Source organism: Capricornis sumatraensis, chromosome 12 (genome assembly GCF_032405125.1).
Source record: "Capricornis sumatraensis isolate serow.1 chromosome 12, serow.2, whole genome shotgun sequence".
Classification (NCBI taxonomy): Eukaryota; Metazoa; Chordata; class Mammalia; order Artiodactyla; family Bovidae; genus Capricornis; species Capricornis sumatraensis.
Genome location: NC_091080.1, coordinates 38,752,015 through 38,770,737, shown reverse-complemented (window position 1 = coordinate 38,770,737; position 18,723 = coordinate 38,752,015).

Below are 18,723 nucleotides of genomic sequence, written 5' to 3'. Positions count from 1 at the left end.
GTCGTGTCTGACCCTCAGCGACCCCATGGACTGCAGCCTACCCGGCTCCTCCGTCCATGGGATTTTCCAGGCAAGAGTACTGGAGTGGGGTGCCATTGCCTTCTCCATGCGAAAAGCTGACTCACTGGAAAAGACCCTGATGCTAAGAAAGATCGAGGGCAAGAGGAGAAGTGGGCAACAGAGGATAAGATGGTTGTATGGCATCATCCACTCAATGGACATGAGTTTGAGCAAACTCCCGGAGATGGTGAAGGATAGGGAAGCCTGGAGTGCTACAGTCCATGGGGTCACAGAGTCGTACACGACTTAGTGGCTGAACATCAGCAGTGACAGCCAGTCCTGTGTAATACAAGTCCTGCTTTGCCCGTGATGACAATAAACCTATCCTTGGCAACTCCTCTTTGCTGTCGCTGCATTTCTCCCAGTGTCTTCATGTTGGCGTCATGTATTAAGTTGGAGTTGGGTGGAAAATTTGGCTGTTAGCAATTATTCAGCATGGTTTACCTTTCAGTACTGAGCACTGCTACCTGCAGTGGTAATCATGTTTGACTTCTCACCATCTATGTCATAGCAAAGTTGTTTGTTTTTTTTAAAATCTGATTGCCAGTCAGTGTTGATCATTTCTTTGGTTCCACTTGGAGTGATGAGATTCCTTATGAAAATAAATATTTTGGAGGTACAGCTAAAATACAAACAAACATGAAAGCGGAGGTATTGCAAACCTAGGCATATGTTGGGTTGCAGAAGTTGCCATCTTGGCTCCATATGGAGTGTTGTTCTGGGCACATGGCAGGATTTCAGCAAGTTGGAAATCAGGTTTCTGGGAGCCAGCAAACATTAAACATCTGCCAAAGTGAATTATGAAACAAAAATGTTCTTTATTGAAAATGTTTGTGCTTTTCAATTACCTGAACACCATCATGCTCAGTAGGTCCGAGCTACGTGAAGGGCCTGGAATCATGACCTTGGGATTTGGGATCTTCCATGGGTGGAGGAAGGAGGGTGTCCTGTCTCCCTTACTCTTTTGTTTTCAAGGACAGACCTGTTTTTCAAAATCTCTGTAAGGTCATTTGGAAGTTTTTTGTTTTTTTTTTTTAGCTGAATGGCTGTGATTGAAAGTGTACCGGCTCATCTGCTAGAGCAGAGTCTGTGCCAGAAGAATCTTTGGAACAGCAGCAAAATTCATGAGATTCTTGTGAGTTTCACTGTGTTCTTTGAATGCTGGCTTCTGGAAAGATCTATGGGCAGCCACAGGCACAGCGAGAATTAGACACAGCCAGAATTCACCATCTGCCACTGCTCTTGGGAGTGTACGAAGATGATGACTGTTAATATTATTAATTATTCATCATGAGACATTTATTAAAACTCCACAGTATTCTGCTGCTGAAATTCATGCATTCAATTAAACAGACATAAGAAACAGAAATGTCTATCTTTCTCAAAAAAAAAAAGTGAAAAGAGCTGGCTTTAAGTAAACAATTTATAGTAAACTATACTAATTTTTTTTCTCTCTGTGTCAGGAGATAATACATTCATGTTGAAGAAATGCAAGATATAAGTGCATGGGCCTGATACTTAGACTAAAATCCACACATGAAGACAGATGTTTAAATGTGGACCTTTCCTATATTTCATTCATCAGTAGTAGAATCAGATTAATAAAATTTCAGCTTTGAAAAGGACTCTGAGATAGCCTAACCTTGTGTGTCCTCTGTCAGAAACTTCTCAATAATATCCTCACCAACAGTGTGTTAGACTTCTGTTCACATACCTCCAGTGACAGGAAATGCGTTACCTCCAGAAGAAATTCACTCACTCAGTATATTTACTGAGCACTTACTATGTTACTGTCTTTGAGGAGCTGTCTCCTCTAACCAGAGGACACAGCCATAACTGATAAGTTCAGTACTTAAGCAAATTATGTGTTAGGGTGTTTGTTCATTCCATTTTCAGGTGTCTCTTTTGGCCAGAAAGTTTCCGCATATAGTTCCTTCCCTATAGTGATTGCTTAGGTATTTGACAAAAGTGCTCATTGCCCTCTTAACTCACCTCATTTTCAAATTATACATTCTTAGTTGGTTAAGCAGCTACTTTTCTATACCAGTTTGCTAAGTCATGTCCAACTCTTTGTGACCCCATGGACTATACAGTCCATGGAATTCTCCAGGCCAGAATACTGGAGTAGGTAGCCATTCCCTTCTTCAAGGGATCTTCCCAACCCAGGGATTAAACCCAGGTCTCCCGCATTGCAGGCGAATTCTTTACCAGCTGAGCCACAAGGGAAGCCCAAGAATACTGGAGTGGGTAGCCTATTCCCTTCTCCAGGGGATCTTCCCAACCCAGGAATCGAATCAGGGTCTCCTGCATTGCAGGCAGATTCTTTACCAGCTGAGCTTCCAGGGAAGCCCACCAGTTTGCTAACATAACCATTTGAAAGGATCACAGACTGGGCAGGGTAAACAACAGAGGTTGGCTCTCAGAGTTAGAGACTAGAAATCCAAGATCAAGGTGTTGGCAGGATTAGTTTCTTTAAGGCCTCTCTTCTTGGCTTGCAGATGCCTGTCTTCTCCCTATGTCTTCACATAATCTTTTCTCTGTGTCTGTGTCCTCATTTCTTCTTCTTATAAGGAAACCAGTCAGATTTGACTAGGATGCTGGTGACCTTATCTGAAGCTCTGCGTGCATGCTAAGTCACTTCATTGTGTACAACTCTCTGCGACCCAATGGACTGTAGCTCACCAGGCTCCTCTGCCCCTGGGATTCTCCAGGCAAGAATACTGGAATGGGTTGCCATGCCCTCCTCCTCTTCCCAACCCAGGGATCAGACTCATGTCTCATGTCTCCTGCATTTGAAACAGGGTTCTTTACCACTAGCACCACCTGTGAAGCCCTATTTGAACCCTGGTGGCTCAGACGGTGAAGAATCTGCCTGCAGTGTGGGAGACCTGGGTTTGATCCCTGGGTTGGGAAAATTCCCTGGAGAAGGGAATGGCTACCCACTCCAATAATCTTGACTGGAGAATCCCATGGACAGAAGACCCGGGTGGGCTATAGTCTGTAGGGTCACAAAGAGTTGGACACGACTGAGAGACGAACACAAGATACCTTCTTAAAGACCCTACTCCAGCTACACACATTTTGCAGTCCTGGGGGTTAGGACTTTAATGTATGTGTTTAATGGGGGATGCCATTCAGCCCATAACATATTCTTCTTATGTTGGAACACTCTCAAGCAGGCAGATTACTCCACAGAAAGAATCAGGGAGGATGGTCACATCCTATGCGCTAGATGTCTCGATTACATTTGAAAGCCCCGGCATATTGACTGACATTGAACTTGCAGTCAACAAGAAGTGCCAGGTCTTTCAGTGTCTTATTTAGGTCACACCTTCTCCCCTCCTTTGCATAGCTGATTCATTCATTCAGCTACTCATTCAGTGAGTCTGCCCTGAGCGCTGGCTACTTTGTAGGTACTACTACACGGACACTGATTCTGCAGCAAGGAAACTGGCAGACGATGTCCCTGGCTTCTTTGGAGCTTAAATGATGTCCATGAAGGCTTTCAATAAACGAGCGAACAAACAAATATGTAACTGTAGATTGATAGGTGCCATACTCTTTACAATGGCCAAGTCATGGAAGCAATCTAAATGTCCACTGATGAGGAGTGGATAAAGGAGACGTGGTACGTATATACAATGGAATATTGGTGGTGGTGGTGGTGGTGTAGTCGCTAAGTTCTGTCCAACTCTTGCGACCCCATTGACTGTAGCCTGCCAGGCTCCTCTGCCTATGGGATTCTCTAGGCAAGACTACTGGAGCAGGTTGCCATTTCCTTCTCCAGGGGATCTTCCTGACCCAGGGATCGAACCCGGGTCTCCTGCATTGCAGGCAGATTGTTCACCAACTGAACTATGAGGGAAGCCCCACAAGGGAATATTACTCAGCCATAAAAAATTCACTATTCCTTGAGTACTCATCTCATCCCTATATTCTTCTGAATTGCTAGGATTACAACCAGGAATAAAATAGTCATGACCCCTGCCTTCACGGATCTTATATTCTCCTGATGCTGGGAGCCAGACTATGAATGTGGACGTTTAGATAATGAGACATGCTTTGAATAAAAATGAAGGAAAGGAAGAGAATAACAGGGAAGTGAAATCTTACTTTGTAGGTAATGGTCAGATTTTGCTGATCGGCAGAGACTTGAAGAAAGAGAGGCGGTAAAGCATGTGGACATCTGGGTAGGGAGAGTTCAGGCAGAGGGTAGAGTGAGTGCAAGGGCCCTGGCCTTGGGCTGTGTGAAGAGCAGCAAGGAGGCTGCTGTGGTCAGAGTGGACGTAGTGCTGGCTCCTTTTTTTTGAATGTTTATTAATTTGGCTGTGCCAAGTCTTAATGAAGGCACACGGGACCTTTAGCAGCAGCATGTGGGGTCTTTAGTCGCGGCATGTGAGATCTCGTTCCCTGACCAGGGATGCGACATGAGCCCCCTGCATTGGGAGCGTGAAGTCTTAGCCACTGGACCACCAGGGACGTCCCTTAGTGTTTATTCTTCGTCACTGGCATTTCAGAAAATGCAACAGAAAATCAGGTTGATTCTTTGCTCGACTTGCTCTGTTTGGTTTTGCTTTTGTTCTTCTTGTTAACTAAAAGTATGTGAGAAAAGAGTGTTTTGGTTCTACTAAGCCTGTATTAACTGGCTGTGGAGGTGATTCCAGGGTGTGTGTGCATGCTCAGTCGCGTCCAACTCTGTGATCCCATGGACTGTGGTCCACCAAGCTCTTCTTTCCATGGAATTTTCCCAGGAAGAATACTGGAGCAGGTTGCCGTTTCCTCCTCCAGGGAATCTTCCTGACCCAGGAATTAAACTCCGGTCTAGTGTCTCCAGCGTTGGCAGGTGGACTCTTTACCACTGCTGCCACCTGGGAAGCCCATTTATGTATATATATCTACATATATACATGTTTGATAAAATTAGGAGAGCAGTCAAGACATACATTTTTATGTTTAAATGTGAGAGTGAGCGTCATCTACCTGATTTTAAAAAAACCTTTGTAGCCCATGATGCAGTCTGCTCTAAGCAGTCTCAGCTGCAGGTGCTATCGTTTTTAGCCTCCAAATAGGCAGCAGTTGGGTAAGGGGCAGAGTAGTTAGGAATTTGAGTAAGAGCTCTGATTCTTCGCAGGATTCCCCACACCTATGTTAAACTACCGCAGATGCAATCACATTGGTGCAAACAGTTTTATAAGCAAAACCCAGGGGAGGGGCGGCCGCTTCTTCATGCCAGTCTTCTTTCACACGCAGTGGGTCTTCCCCTGACCTCCCCGTAGCCAGCTTCTGGGTACTCTGCATCCCGAGACGTGTTGGGAACTTTTTTCCGGTTACAAAGCAAACCGTTTTCATGCTTCCAAGTATTTCCATGTGTCAGTTTCTAAGAGGCAACCTGTGTTGGGTGGAGAGCAGAGTGAGGGCGGGTGACACTCTGCAGGTGAGCCCAGCCAGGCCGTGGCTGTGACCTCAGAGGACGCCAGAACGCTTGAGATGCCAGAAGCGCAAACGCATAAAACGGTAACTGCCTCAGAGTTAGAGTCTGGAATGCACCACGTAGCCTCACTCGGTCCTGAGAACAAAGTTTGCAACTATAAGAGCAGTGTTTGGACTTATTCTTTGGCCACAGCCATCTTATTTGAATGCCTCAGTTTCTCCACTGGTAAAATTTAAAAATGTACAGACCTTCACACGATGTGAAGATGCATTAAGTAATCAGTTCCTTCTTGGAAAAGAAAGTCACGGTGAGCTGTGGTAGCCGCCCTTGGTTGGAGTCCCTTCTCTGTGAAGACCAGCTGGGTAAGTGTCCCAGGAAAGTTTTCTCATTGACAAGTGTTTTCAGAGCATTGTAAGATGTTCACGGATCACATCCTACATCTGCGTGGTTATTTCCAAGGGTTGAACATATGGCATTCAAGGAAACTTGGTGGTAATGGCAGAAGATTTCACAACTAGTCTCTGGAATTAGATCTCTGGCTGGATATTTTATAAACGCAGTCTATTCCACACTGCCATCTGATTTTCAGTCTTTGGCTTGTATGAAACAATTAGTTGTTCTCCTTTCTATCGTATCTGTGGATTTGAAGAAAACCACTTGACGGATGCACAGCGAAAGGATGCATTTTGTATCGTTAGCGTACTGAGGGGGACGGTAGAGCCATCGCTGGCGGGCTCACCCACAGAAATAAAGCTCAGCAAGTGTTCTATAGACTCTGATCCTCCGGGCACCACGCTAGATGCTGGTGCATCGGAGCTGAGGGGCACAGTCTTCCACTTCCTCGGAGGAGCTCAAAGTTTAGCAGGGAGGCAGACTGTAAACTAATAATTACGAGACTGTGTAACAAGTGCTTTGTTGTCGTTTAGTTGCTGAGTCATATTCAACTGTCATCAGCCCCATGGACTGTAGCCTGCCAGGCTCCTCTGTCCATGGGCTTTCCTGGGCAAGAATACAGGAGTGGGTTGCCCTTTCCTCCTCGAGGGGGAGGAGGTTCCTTTGGCTGATGCACAGGGTTGCGTGAAGTTGGAGAAGTAGGAAAGGGTCTAGGATGACGCCAGAGGTTGAACTTGATCCCCGACGTGATGAGAGAGTCATTGAACAAGCTGCAGCTGTAGGCAGGACTGCAAGACCAATGAGAGGATGTTGCACTGAGCCTGGCAGGGAATCATTAGGACCTGAATTAAGACAATGATGGTGGGAATGAAGACAAGAAATGTGTAAGACGGAGAATAGACAGGGCTTGCTGAGACTTTGGTTGTAGGGGTGACTAGGAAGGGGATTCTTGGCTTTCTAAACTTGAATGGCTTTGTAAATGGTGGCGCCATTCGGGCAGTAAAGGAGACAGCTGGAACTGGTGGAGGGACAGGGTGAGTTCAGATTTAAAGATGTTGAATTTCAGGCACCTCCAGGGTATCCAGGTGGAGACAGACAACATATAAAGAGGTACCCTGCATCAGCAGGAAGAGGAGGTGTAGAAATATTCAGGAAACATATATAACAGTTGAAAGGTTTAGATGAAATTCCCTAAGCAATATTTATGAGTGGCACAGTGGTAAAGAATCCGCCTGCCAATGCAGGAGATGCAAGAGACGTGGATTCAAGCCTTGGGTTGGGAAGACCCCATGGAGGAGGAAATGGCAACCCACTCCAGTATTCTTGCCTGGAAAATTTCCTAGACAGAAGAGCCTGGCAGGCTACAGTCCACAGCGTTGCAAAGAGTTGGACGAGACGAGCACACACTAGAGGAAAAGTTCTCAAATGGAAATCTGAGTTACTCTTACCATTGAAGGGAGGGTTGGAGGAGGAAGGAGTCCTTAAGGCCGTGAAACCAGAGGTGGAGGGAGAACAGAGGAGGCTGATAGCACAGAAGCCAAGTAAAGTCAGAATGTCTAAAGAAGAAGACTGATTGATAGAGCCAAATGCTGCCAAGAGGCCAAGGATGGTGAGGACTAGAAGGTTCCCTGGGTCTGGGCAATGGTGGTCCCAGCACACTCATTACCAGTGAGCTGGAATGGCAGCAAATTGGAGAGCAAGGGAGATTAGGAAGGGTCTTCAGAAAGTGTGTGCATGTTTAAGAAACTTGGCTATCAGGAAGACAGGGTGGTTCCTGGTTTCATCAGGTGTTGCTGAGTCCGGGGACAGCCCAGCTGACCACGTGTGGCAGGGCATCCTCCATCAGTCATCAATTCAATGGGCTCCTGGCAGCGTGGTTTTAGAGGATAAGCGTCAAAAGTTTTAGATTCAGAGTCAATCTCAGGCCCCTGCCTGCCACTTTCTAATACCTCCTGCTACTCCTAAGTAGAGAAAGTTTCAGACTCTCACTAGAGATGTTCTGGCCTTGATGCTTTGAATAGGACAGGTGCGGCCCAGCTCCACGGAGGACTCGCTCCTCATCATGTGGCAAGGAGCGCCTGGCATCCTACCTGAACGGGCACCTGGTGATTTGTAAGAGGGCACGGGATTGCATCCAGGCAATTCTCCCAGTGCTGGGACCTGTGGTGAGTCCCTTCCAGCTTAGGCTTGGGTTTTCCATCCATTACGAGTTTATTTGACTGGATGACGTCTAAGACTCATTCCTCCAGGTCCAGCGGACTTGGACTCTGCCTTCAACGTTTGGCTTTTGTTTTCCCTTGCACATACCTCCCACGCTTTGCATGATTCCTAGAGTTTTCGGCCTACAACACACAGTTAAGAACGAGCCTTATCTGCAGCTGACATGGTTGGAAACTGTGGCCAGGAAATAAGAAATCGAACACCAAGAAAATCGAGACCGTTTTCTTCCATCTTACATCCCTCTTGGCTTTTCGCCTCTTTGTGCTGCCAGCTTAACTCTTCCTCTTGGCCAAAATGGGAGTTTGTTCAAACAGATATCTGGGAGCCTGGAAAATTATGGACAGCTCCAATGGAGATGATCAAAGGCCTGGAGCCACCAGTATAAAATCGCTGTGCTTTGACCACCCTGCCATTGGTTAGAATACTTTGGTTTACTCATTTACCCCAACAGCTGTTCATTCAGTGACTACTTCCCGAGGGCCTCCAGTGTGCTGTGATGACTGGGCTCACCTGGGGTCCCAGGGCGCTGGCGTGAAGCAGCGAACACCGGGAACATGGAATCTGCCCTAGTGGAAATGATAGTCCAAAGAGAGAGGAAAGCGTATTGGGAAGCGTCGCACAATAAAGGTACAACTGCAGACTGCGCTAAGGGCTATTAAAAGTAAAAGTAGCAATGAGGAATTTGAACAGTGGGTCCAGATTTAGACCAGGACGGCAGGGGAAGGCGTCTCTGAAGAGGTGATGTTTTGATTAATGGCAGGACGGACAGGATTAGCCAAAGAGAACAGAGAAAATACATGGGGAGTGGAGTAGCACTGTCTAGACTCTGAGGTGGGGGAGGGCGAGGTGGCCAGAGGATGGGGGAAGGGAGAGCAAGGGAGACGATGGGAGACTCAGGCAGGGGCCAGCTGTGCACGACCAGGCAAGCAGGGGGTCGTGGAAGAAGAGAAGAGTTTAGAGAAGGGTGGGGGTCAGTGCAGCACACGCTGCTGAGATGCCATTTAATGAAAGGCTGAGCAGTGTCCGCTGGCTCCTTGGAGACTACTGGTCACCTTAGCGGAAGTGCGGCCATCGGAGATAGACTGAACTGCTGAAGGGGAAACGGGGGATGAGGTGTAGAGGCAGCCTCGCTGAGACGCGAAGCTACAGTGGGGAAGTGGGGAGGAGAAGGTAGGAATGGGAATGGGAAGGAAATGTGGGATGAAAGAAAGGGTTTTGTACTGTCTCTTGTTTGCTTTTAGATGAGGGGTATTCAGCAGTTTTAAAAAGACCGGAAAGATCTCACAGAAAGAGAAAGGTTAAGATACAGGATACTGAGGGCATGGGGCCCCAGCAAGCGGCAGAGATGGGGTCAGACGAGGCATCTCCTCCATCTAGCCCGAGACGTGGGATGGTGGCTTAGGGAATTCAGTGGCAGAAAAATGAGGACCTTCCGCATTGATGCCACCTGGGAGGCAAAGTCCTCCCTGAGCTGGCAGGAGGGGAAAAGGCAAGCCCTGACAGCTGCAGAGAAAGGCAGAGATGGGAGCCCTGTTCCCCCCATGCTCCTCAGCTCCGATGGGGCAGCCTGGCTCCCTGCGCCTGCTGGCAGGGCTCCTGTCTGCTCACCGTCTGCCCCACCCATGGGGTCAGCGTTCTCAGACGTATCGCATATATTAGGAAGGCTGTTGTGATTTTGTTTCCTGGGGTTTAATGCCATATTGCACCACTTGGTGTAATTTCCTTACAAATCCAGAGTATTCTGCCATGGGAGCGCTGCATTTGCTCTGGTGATTTTTCTCCCCTGTTTTGCATCCAGTTAGTTTCATGATGCCCCCCACTCTGTGTTCTGACTGTTTTTACTCTTGAAGTTGCATATACCCTTTTGCCTGCTAATCTGAAAAGCACACAATTTTGTGTCTTTTCTGGTTGTTTTGTGTAACTGCGTCTCACAGTTCAGTCTGCCTTCCACCCCACTTTTATAGAACACGTTTTGAAGCTGGACTCTGATGCAAGCCCACCTGTGAAAATATTCACATACTTTGCCTTGTGTAGTTGTTGGCTTCTCCCTCTCCAGATTACCTGGCTCCTGCCTCCCCATGATTAGGAGCTTTGAAGCAACACTTACAGTGTGAACTAGAAAGTCCACTAGACCTTTCCCTTCCTTTCCTCTTCCCATGGCCTCGCTGCTTTCTCCTCGGGGCTTGGTCTTCGTTTAACTTCCTCTCTGTGTCCTGTGCTCACACTCTTCAGATCCCTCTCTGCTCCAAGCACCCAAGTCTTCACCTTCCTTCCAAGGACAAGAAGCAGGGGTACCTTCTTGGAGATACATACGAGTCATCTCTTTTGCAGTTCCTAAGTCCTTACTGAGTAGCTACAGAGATAATGAAGAATAAGGAAGGGAGTAAACATGTAATGAGAATTTCCCTGATAGGTGCATTCTTTCTGCTCTGTGAACCGTTATGGTCATCCTGCTCCAGAGAGCGTTGGTCCCAGTTTATAGACAGATGAACAAATCCCAGAGATGTTTGTGACTTCATGAGACCTATTTTATTTTATTTTTTTTCTATAGGATTTATTTTCTTTATTATTCCTTTGATTACTTAATTACATGTACCTTTACCATTTTTCTACTTTGTATTCAGTTTCTCCTCTCTCTACCTTGGTGGAAGCTCCTAAATGGAATTTTTGGAGGTAATTACTTTTTACATTTACAGATGAACAAGTTGGATTTTTTTTAATTTTTATTTTTACTTTATTTTACTTTACAATACTGTATTGGTTTTGCCATACATTGACATGAATCCATCATGGGTTGTACATGCGATCCCAAACATGAACCCTCCTCCCACCTCCCTCCCCACAACATCCCTCTGGGTCATCCCCGTGCACCAGCCCCAAGCATGCTGTATCCTGCATTGGACATAGACTGGTGATTTGATTCTTACATGATAGTATACATGTTTCAATGCCATTCTCCCAAATCATCCTACCCACTCCCTCTCCCTCTGAGTCCCAAAGTCCGCTATACACATCTGTGTCTTTTTTGCTGCATGAGACCTATTTTAGAGCCAGGACTGGAAACCGTCCTTCCTGGCCCAAAGTTCAAGGGGGCGGGAGGTTATCATTGTGTCGTCTGGATGCTTCATGAAAGAGAGGCCCCATGACAGTCCTTGACTTGCATCGTATCTTACAGTTGCTGTGATGTGAGGGTGGCTCCCTAGCCGTCGGGAGTCTTTAGTCCTTGGGTCCAGGCAGGAATCTCCTTCACCACTAGGTGGCGATGTAGCAGCATCGCAAGTGGTCCCCACGCACATGGAAACGTAGACTTAGGGACAAGCCTTCTAGGGCTAAGGCGTTCGAACTTTTTTTTTTCTTTTTAAATAATTTCCTGACATAAAACTAACCATTTTAAAGTGACAATTCAGTGTCATTTAGTGTATTCACGATGGTGAGCAACCACTACCTCTATTGCTCTGCAGAACCCCTTAAGTGTTAAGCAGATTCTTAACTGGGGACTTCTCCCCAATTTCCCCTTCTGTATCCCTGGCAACAGTCAATCTGCATTCTGTCTTGATAGATTTGCCTATTCTGGGTGTTTTTCTAAATAGAACCGTGCAGGATGTGGCCTTTTGTGTCTGGCTTCATTCTCTTAACGTGATGCTTTCAAGGGTTATCCGTGTAGCATGTATCAGTTCTTTGTCCCTTGTTATGACTGAATAATATTCCACTGTATGGATGTACAACAGTTTATCTCTTCATCCACTGATGGACATTTGGGCTTTTTCCACCTTTGGCCATTGTGAACAGCGCTTCTATGAAGGTGTACTTGAGTCCTCATTTTCAGTTCTTTGAGATATATACCAAGAAGGGAATTGAGGAGTCATTTGGTAATTCTGTTTTTAACTTTTTGAGGAACTCCTAAACTTTTGCATAGCAGCTGAACCATTTTGCATTGTCATCAGCAGTGCATAAGACTTTATTAACTTTTTTTGACCGTGATGCATGAGAATATGTTACATATTGTATGTAGCAACCCTTCGTTATAGATGTATATATGTGTGTGTGTATGTGTATAATAGAAGTTTTATGAAATTGTGCTCAGCTTATTACTACATGATGCACTCCGTGTTCTTCCTGTTCTATTTTAATAGAAAAACAGGCTGGTTTCAATCCACTAAATTAGTTCCACAACTCGAAGGAAAATGAAATCTTAAAAAATTAGCTGTTAAGATCAGAGTACTATTCCAAGTGTAAAAAATAACTTACCTCCTTTCCATTTGGATAGTCAAAGAATTTAGGTCATCCATTAATTTATCAATGCACAAGTTTGGGGGGAGAAGCTTATTTAACTTATGAAGATGACATTTTATATAGTATATTCTCGACCATGGACAGTTTAGATCATATTCAAAGATGAGCTGTGTTGCATGTACTTGACAATGTGAGGATTTTAATTAGATGGTATTCTATAGTCAAGCAATAAATCTGAGTGTCGTACCCGTGGTTTCTAGGAAAAGTCCTGTGATGCTTGTGATTTTCACTTACAGATAGTTCTTTTATGTATCGCTTGACTATTTCGTAGGAAAGTAAGATACTGCAGGGTGCAGTGGGGGTGACAGGAAGAACACGCGGTAGCAGAGGGAGAAAGAAGTACAATCGAGAGAGTTGGCAGCAAAGCATGAGAAGCTTATCTAATGTGCAGCAGGAATCCCCTGAAACTGAGCTCTTCTGGAAGATCTGGTGTTTGGGGAGCAGTGGAAGCCAGTGGTTAGAGGAAATTCTGTTAACAGGAATGAAGGACTGATACAAGCAGGTCCATGGATATGACTGAGGGGGTTGCTGGGCTGCTGCTGCTGTGGCTGAGATGGGGAAAAATTCCGTGTTACTTTTCATTAACTTCTAACTGAAATCTTCCATTTTCTTCAATTACCAGTATAAGCAATAAACCTAGTAGTAGCAGTACCTTCAACTTCACTACCAATTGAAACCAGAGATAGTTTCATCCCATTACAGTACTTTAGGTCAATTTCAGTGTTGTTTATGTTCATTATTTAAAAATTATAACTATTAAGCTCATCTCTTGATTGTGTTCAGTAAGCTATTAAAGAAATGGATATATACAATACCATAATTTAAAGTAATTTTATTTTTAAAGTAATTTGATAGCTATTTTGAAATAACTGATTCTCCCTTTCACACTGCTGGTGGGGATGTAAATTGGTGCAGCCACTGTGAAAAACCTCCAGTATGGAGGTTCCCTAAAAAACTGAAAATAGAGCTACCATATAATCCAGCAATTCTACTCCTGGGTGTATATTCAGAGAAAAATGAAAACACTAGTTCAAAAATAACTAGTTCCCTTATAAGCCCATGTCTTTGATCTCATGTAAACACATTCTGAGAAGGAGTCACTGGGCTTTGCCAAAGGGATTTGTGCCCCCCAAATAGTTCAGAACCCCCTAGAGCTGTCTTCCCAATAAGGGAGGCAGTACCACATGCAGCTCCCAAGCACGGGGGCTGCTGTGACTGGTCCAAGCTGAGATGCACTATAAATACATAACAGATTTCAAATATTTCATGCAAAAAGAGAAAATACTTCACAAGTACTTTTTATTGTGCACTGAATAATAATATTTGGGTGTGTTGGGTTAAATAAAATATATTGAATATCTCAGCCGTTTATTTTTACTTATTATAAATGTAGGTACTTGAAAATTTTAAGTTGCTTATATGGACATCACCTGGCTTGTGTCAGATGTGAGCTCCAATCCTGGCTCGACTCACATAACCAGCTGTTACCTTCATCATTGTTATTACTGTTACTCCAGCATGTCCTAGCTGTCAGATCCCCATCCACTGGCATTTCCTCATCTCTAAGAGTAGATGGATCTTCCTGACCCAGGGATTGAATTGCATCTCCTGACACTCCTGCATTTGCAGGCAGATTCTATACCATGAGCATCACCTGGGAAGCCTAGAGAGCCCAAAGGGAGAGTATTGCTACGTTCATTCCAGAGTCAGCCTTCTTCCTAATACATTTCTTATTATTAGAAATGCCCACCATCTTATCGCACCCATAAGCCCAACAGAAGCCCCACAATCTTTACCCTCCTTCTGTACTGTTCTGCTACTCAATATTGTAATGAACAAAAAATTTTAATTGTATGCATGAGAGTAACATACCAAGATGATGATATAAGAATTCATAGGCAAAGTGATATATATTTTTTAATTTAAAGAAAGAGAAAAGGAGAAAATCCAGGGGATATTCCCTTGGAGATTAAAGAAGATGGAAATAAGTCTTGAGGTCGGGTGGAGTCCCAGGCAGACATTTGCCACTCATCCTGTATTTATCCAGAGAGGCTGAAGTGGCATTTGGAGAAGACCCAGGCAAACCACCAGCAGATTCCTGGAGTTTGGAAATGGCCACTTAAATAGCAGGACAACCCTGGTGTGTCCCTAAAGTAAAAAACCCAGCAGGCTTTGTTCAGTAGCTGGGAGGGTGACAGTGTTTAAGAGGAAAGGGGTGAGGAGGGACCTCCCACCCTTTTGTTGGTCTGATCCATAAACTGATGGAGCTCTGAGCATCTTAACACTGCTGCCCTGGGAATACAAAGCCCTTTCATCTACAGAACCTCCTCTGAGATCATGAAACAACTTTGTGTAGACAGCAGATGCTCGCGTATCACGTGTATCTTATGGATGGGAGGGGACTAGCTCTGACGCACAAGTGGCTCACAGTGGTGGTAAACGGGGAGAGGGGCCGACTGTGGGTTTAGGTTTCTCCATAGCTAACACTGTGGGGGTCAGATTCACGACCTCCCACCTCTTGTTTCCCTGGGCTTCTCAGAGTGACCTCACCCTCCCTGACCGTCTGCAAAGATCATTATTCTCCCTTCTGGCTCCTAAGCATTTGTATCTGCTCTCCCCACCAGCCTGTTAGTTAAGCTGCTCCCTTCCATCATTCAGCCAGTTTCTAACAGCCCCACCCTCCTACACAAAGCGCTGCCTGTCTGGTCGGAGCAGGGTGGCGATTTCCCCACCCTTTCTAAAAACATGCCTTGTGAGACTCTCTCCATCCTCCAAAATACACTCAACCCTTCACAGTTACGTTTCCTACCACGTTTGAACTGAGCCTGTGCAAGGAGCATCTATCTAATGTTGGTGTTTTCTCTCGTTCACCACTGTTGGGCCCAGACCCCAGTGTACTGCAGGCAGGAATCAGAGGGTCTGAACCACATGGCCCCAGGAACAGATGGTCATTTTGAAGATTTAGTCAGTGATGCTCAGTGAGGCAGACTCTTGTTTTAAGCTCTATTTCCAAATGAAGGGATATTCTGTATATCTTTCAATTGCTTCATTCAACTCTTCTTAATCTCAGTGGTGATAACCTGGCTTTGAGTTAAGTGCCAAGTCACTTCAGTTGTGTCCCACTCTTTGGGACCCTAGCCTGCCAGGCTCCTCTGTCCATGGAATTTCCCCGGCAAGAATACTGGGATGAGTTGCCATTTCCTCCTCCAGGAGATCTTCCTGACCCAGGGATTGAACCCACGTTCCTTATGTCTCCTGCACTGGTAGGCAGATTCTTTATCACTAGTCAGCTGTAGTTTATCCCTGGTTTCCAGGATGTGTCCAGTTGTATAGTTTTATCCATTTTCCTCTAACCTGATTAAATCACTTTGATATTGTCTCATTCAGTTCACAATAGACAACACTATCATTTTCATATCGATTTATTTAATTCCCCAATTATTTTTTGGTCCCGTGTCAGCTTCTCCTACTCCGAAGCCAGTATGTGCTCTATATTGGATATTTTTGATGCTAGCTTTATCAAAACATAGTTGAGAAGGTGAATCTGTTGCCAAAAACTCAAAGACTAAATGCCATAGATTTACATGAAATAATTTATTGCCCAGTGTCCTGCTTTCATCATGATGTGGCTCCTCCCCATAGGATGGAGAAGCAAAGGCTGGCCTGCCCAAGAGGTGAGGCAGTTGGGGATAAGAAGCAGCATCCTTCGTTCAGTAGAGACGTGTCCAGGGTCAAAGTGTCAAGGTCAAAATTAGGAGCACAATAAAGAATTTCCTGATTTCCAATCATTCAGCTATTGTTGGTAGGTAACTATAAGTATGGGACCCTACCTAGAAGAAGGAACAAAATTTCAGCATATATAAAATGTTAAGTAGTACGGATATAAAAAAATAATCAAAACTTCTGACTTTTTCCCAATTTCATTGACTTTGTATAGATTTCAGTGACTGTATACAATAAATGGTGCCTTTGAGGAAAAGTTGATCTGACCCTTATGACTTAAACTCATATTTATTTTTATGCATGAAATTGGGAATATGAGTGGGAATATTAGTTCTAGCTCTAAAAAGTACTCAATTTTTATCACTAAATAATGGAAGAAATAGCTTACCATACTCAAAACTTTTAATGTAACTATGAGAAGGCTCCTTTTTGGTTTGTTAAATTATCATGCTTATGGGGAAGAACCAACGTTTTCTTAGTTCTCATTTAGATGGCAAATAGTGTTTGGGGAAGAGTGATGATTAATATAAATAAAACTTTTTTTTACTCTAAATATTATTGTGCATTTTTGGTAAATAATGATGTGCTAAGCAAATGTCATTTTTCACTTCTTCAGAGAAGATTTAAATATTTTATAGCAAGTGCCATTTTTTACTTAACAAAGGGCTTAATATTTTATAACCCTACATTGTTAGCTGTTGAAGCTAGTTATTTCGGAGCTGTTTGCATCTCAGTGTAAATGGTACTTCAGGTTGCTGGTGGTATATGAAAGTAGAGTAGGCAAGTTATCAGTGCCTTTGTGATAAAGGTCAGAGGAGGTAACCTTTCCACGTTTTCTCTTTACATGCACATCTGTCTGAACAATATTAAATACAAGTGCCTTATATTTACTCTGTAGAAATTGAAGTCAAATCTTTATACTTGCAAAATATATATGAACCACAGCGTCTCTTGGGTTGGGCTCTAGGTTAATAATATCCAAACATGCAGGCCCTACCATGAGAGAGGTTAACGGGAGGAGTAAATTAGATAAATATTGAGCTGACACTAAGCTAACCAGAACCTCTGTTCAGCTTTACCCTGGGCACTGGAAGTTAGCAGCACTAAAACACTACACGGTACTTTTTTGTATGTGCACATTTAAGCTTTCTTTATCTTTGCAAAACTTCAGCCTTCCTTTGGTAGCCAGCAGAGGTGGGTGGCTAGAGGGCTGGACCCTCTGTGATGAGCAGGGTCCCTCTCTGGCCCTTTCTCTAATCTGGCTCTGGAGTGAAGGGGGCGTTTTGTGCTGGGTATTCTGAGTTCATTGCCAGCTGTAGATGGCTACTTAACAGTTGTCATCTTCCTGTGCCTTCACTTAATTCTCATAAAGAACTCATGTGATAAGGGCTATTTTACAGACAAGGAAACCCAGGCCGCCAGATAGATATCTGTAACTTAGACCCACATCCAGTCCTTTGTCGTGTCCCCTGGTTCCATGTGAAACCCCTCTGTGGGAGAGGTGAGTGAGGAAGAAAACTGGGTTCTGCTGCTGTTTTTTAATGAAAACAATTTTAGGAGACACGATTTTCCTTGTTTATGTCTGAATCTGTGTAGCAACAAGCTGCCTTAATGAAGTTCTGTCGTGTTCAAAAAAACTTAAATGTCTTTCAATTCATTTCAAAGAATTATTTGTACTGGAGAGTAATGGAGTAAATGTTTTCAAAACTTGTAGAATTTATTTTGGGGAAGATTTGTATATGGGGTTGAATTTTTTTTTTTTTTAAGGAATGATTATTACATTTCATGTTTATGAGATGAACGTTTCTGTGGCATCACTTCCTATTTCTTTCTCTAATTTCTTAGCATAGGATAGATCAGCCCAAATTATGCACAGACCAAAACAGCAGCTTGTGATTTATGTTGATCATTTGTTCTTTAGATTGTCTCTAAAAGGTCTCTTACTTCTACTGCTTAAAGAAAAACAAAACCCTTTCTCCACAGTTGTCTCCATTGATCTCAGCTGCTGTCTTGCCAACTCAATCCAGGCGATGCTTAATTTGACTTGCAATTGTTCTTATAAAGAAGCAACGTGTGGAAGAGTAGGGATGTGATATATCTAGTACTGTTTTGGAATTTGAAACTCCAGATCAAAAATTGATAAAGGAATTTTTTCTTGCATTAAGTGATTTTCCTTTGTTTCCTCAGGACGCTGGTAAGACATTTCTCCTCTGCCTCATACATTCTGTGCATGCATGTACACATCACTTTGTGACAATAAGTAACACGTGTGTAGCCACGTGCAGCCATCCACAGGGAAGGGGGCTGGATTCCAGTGCTAACCCAATCAACTCAGTCAGACGCTTTCAAATCATTAGGTAATAGCTCTTCACGTTGGCAAGCATCCAGATGGTTTGCCTGGCTTTGTTTTTGCCTTTTTTATTTTTTTGAGCACCACACATTTCAGTCTCAAAATTCTCAGAAAAGGGAAAATTAAATATGAATTAGAACAGAAACCAATTGCACTTCTTGGTTATAATCAGAATCCAGGCAGGATGTGAAATGCTATGCATTGTAAAATATAATCCATGAACCCTTTACCACCTTCATCTCAATGCCACCCA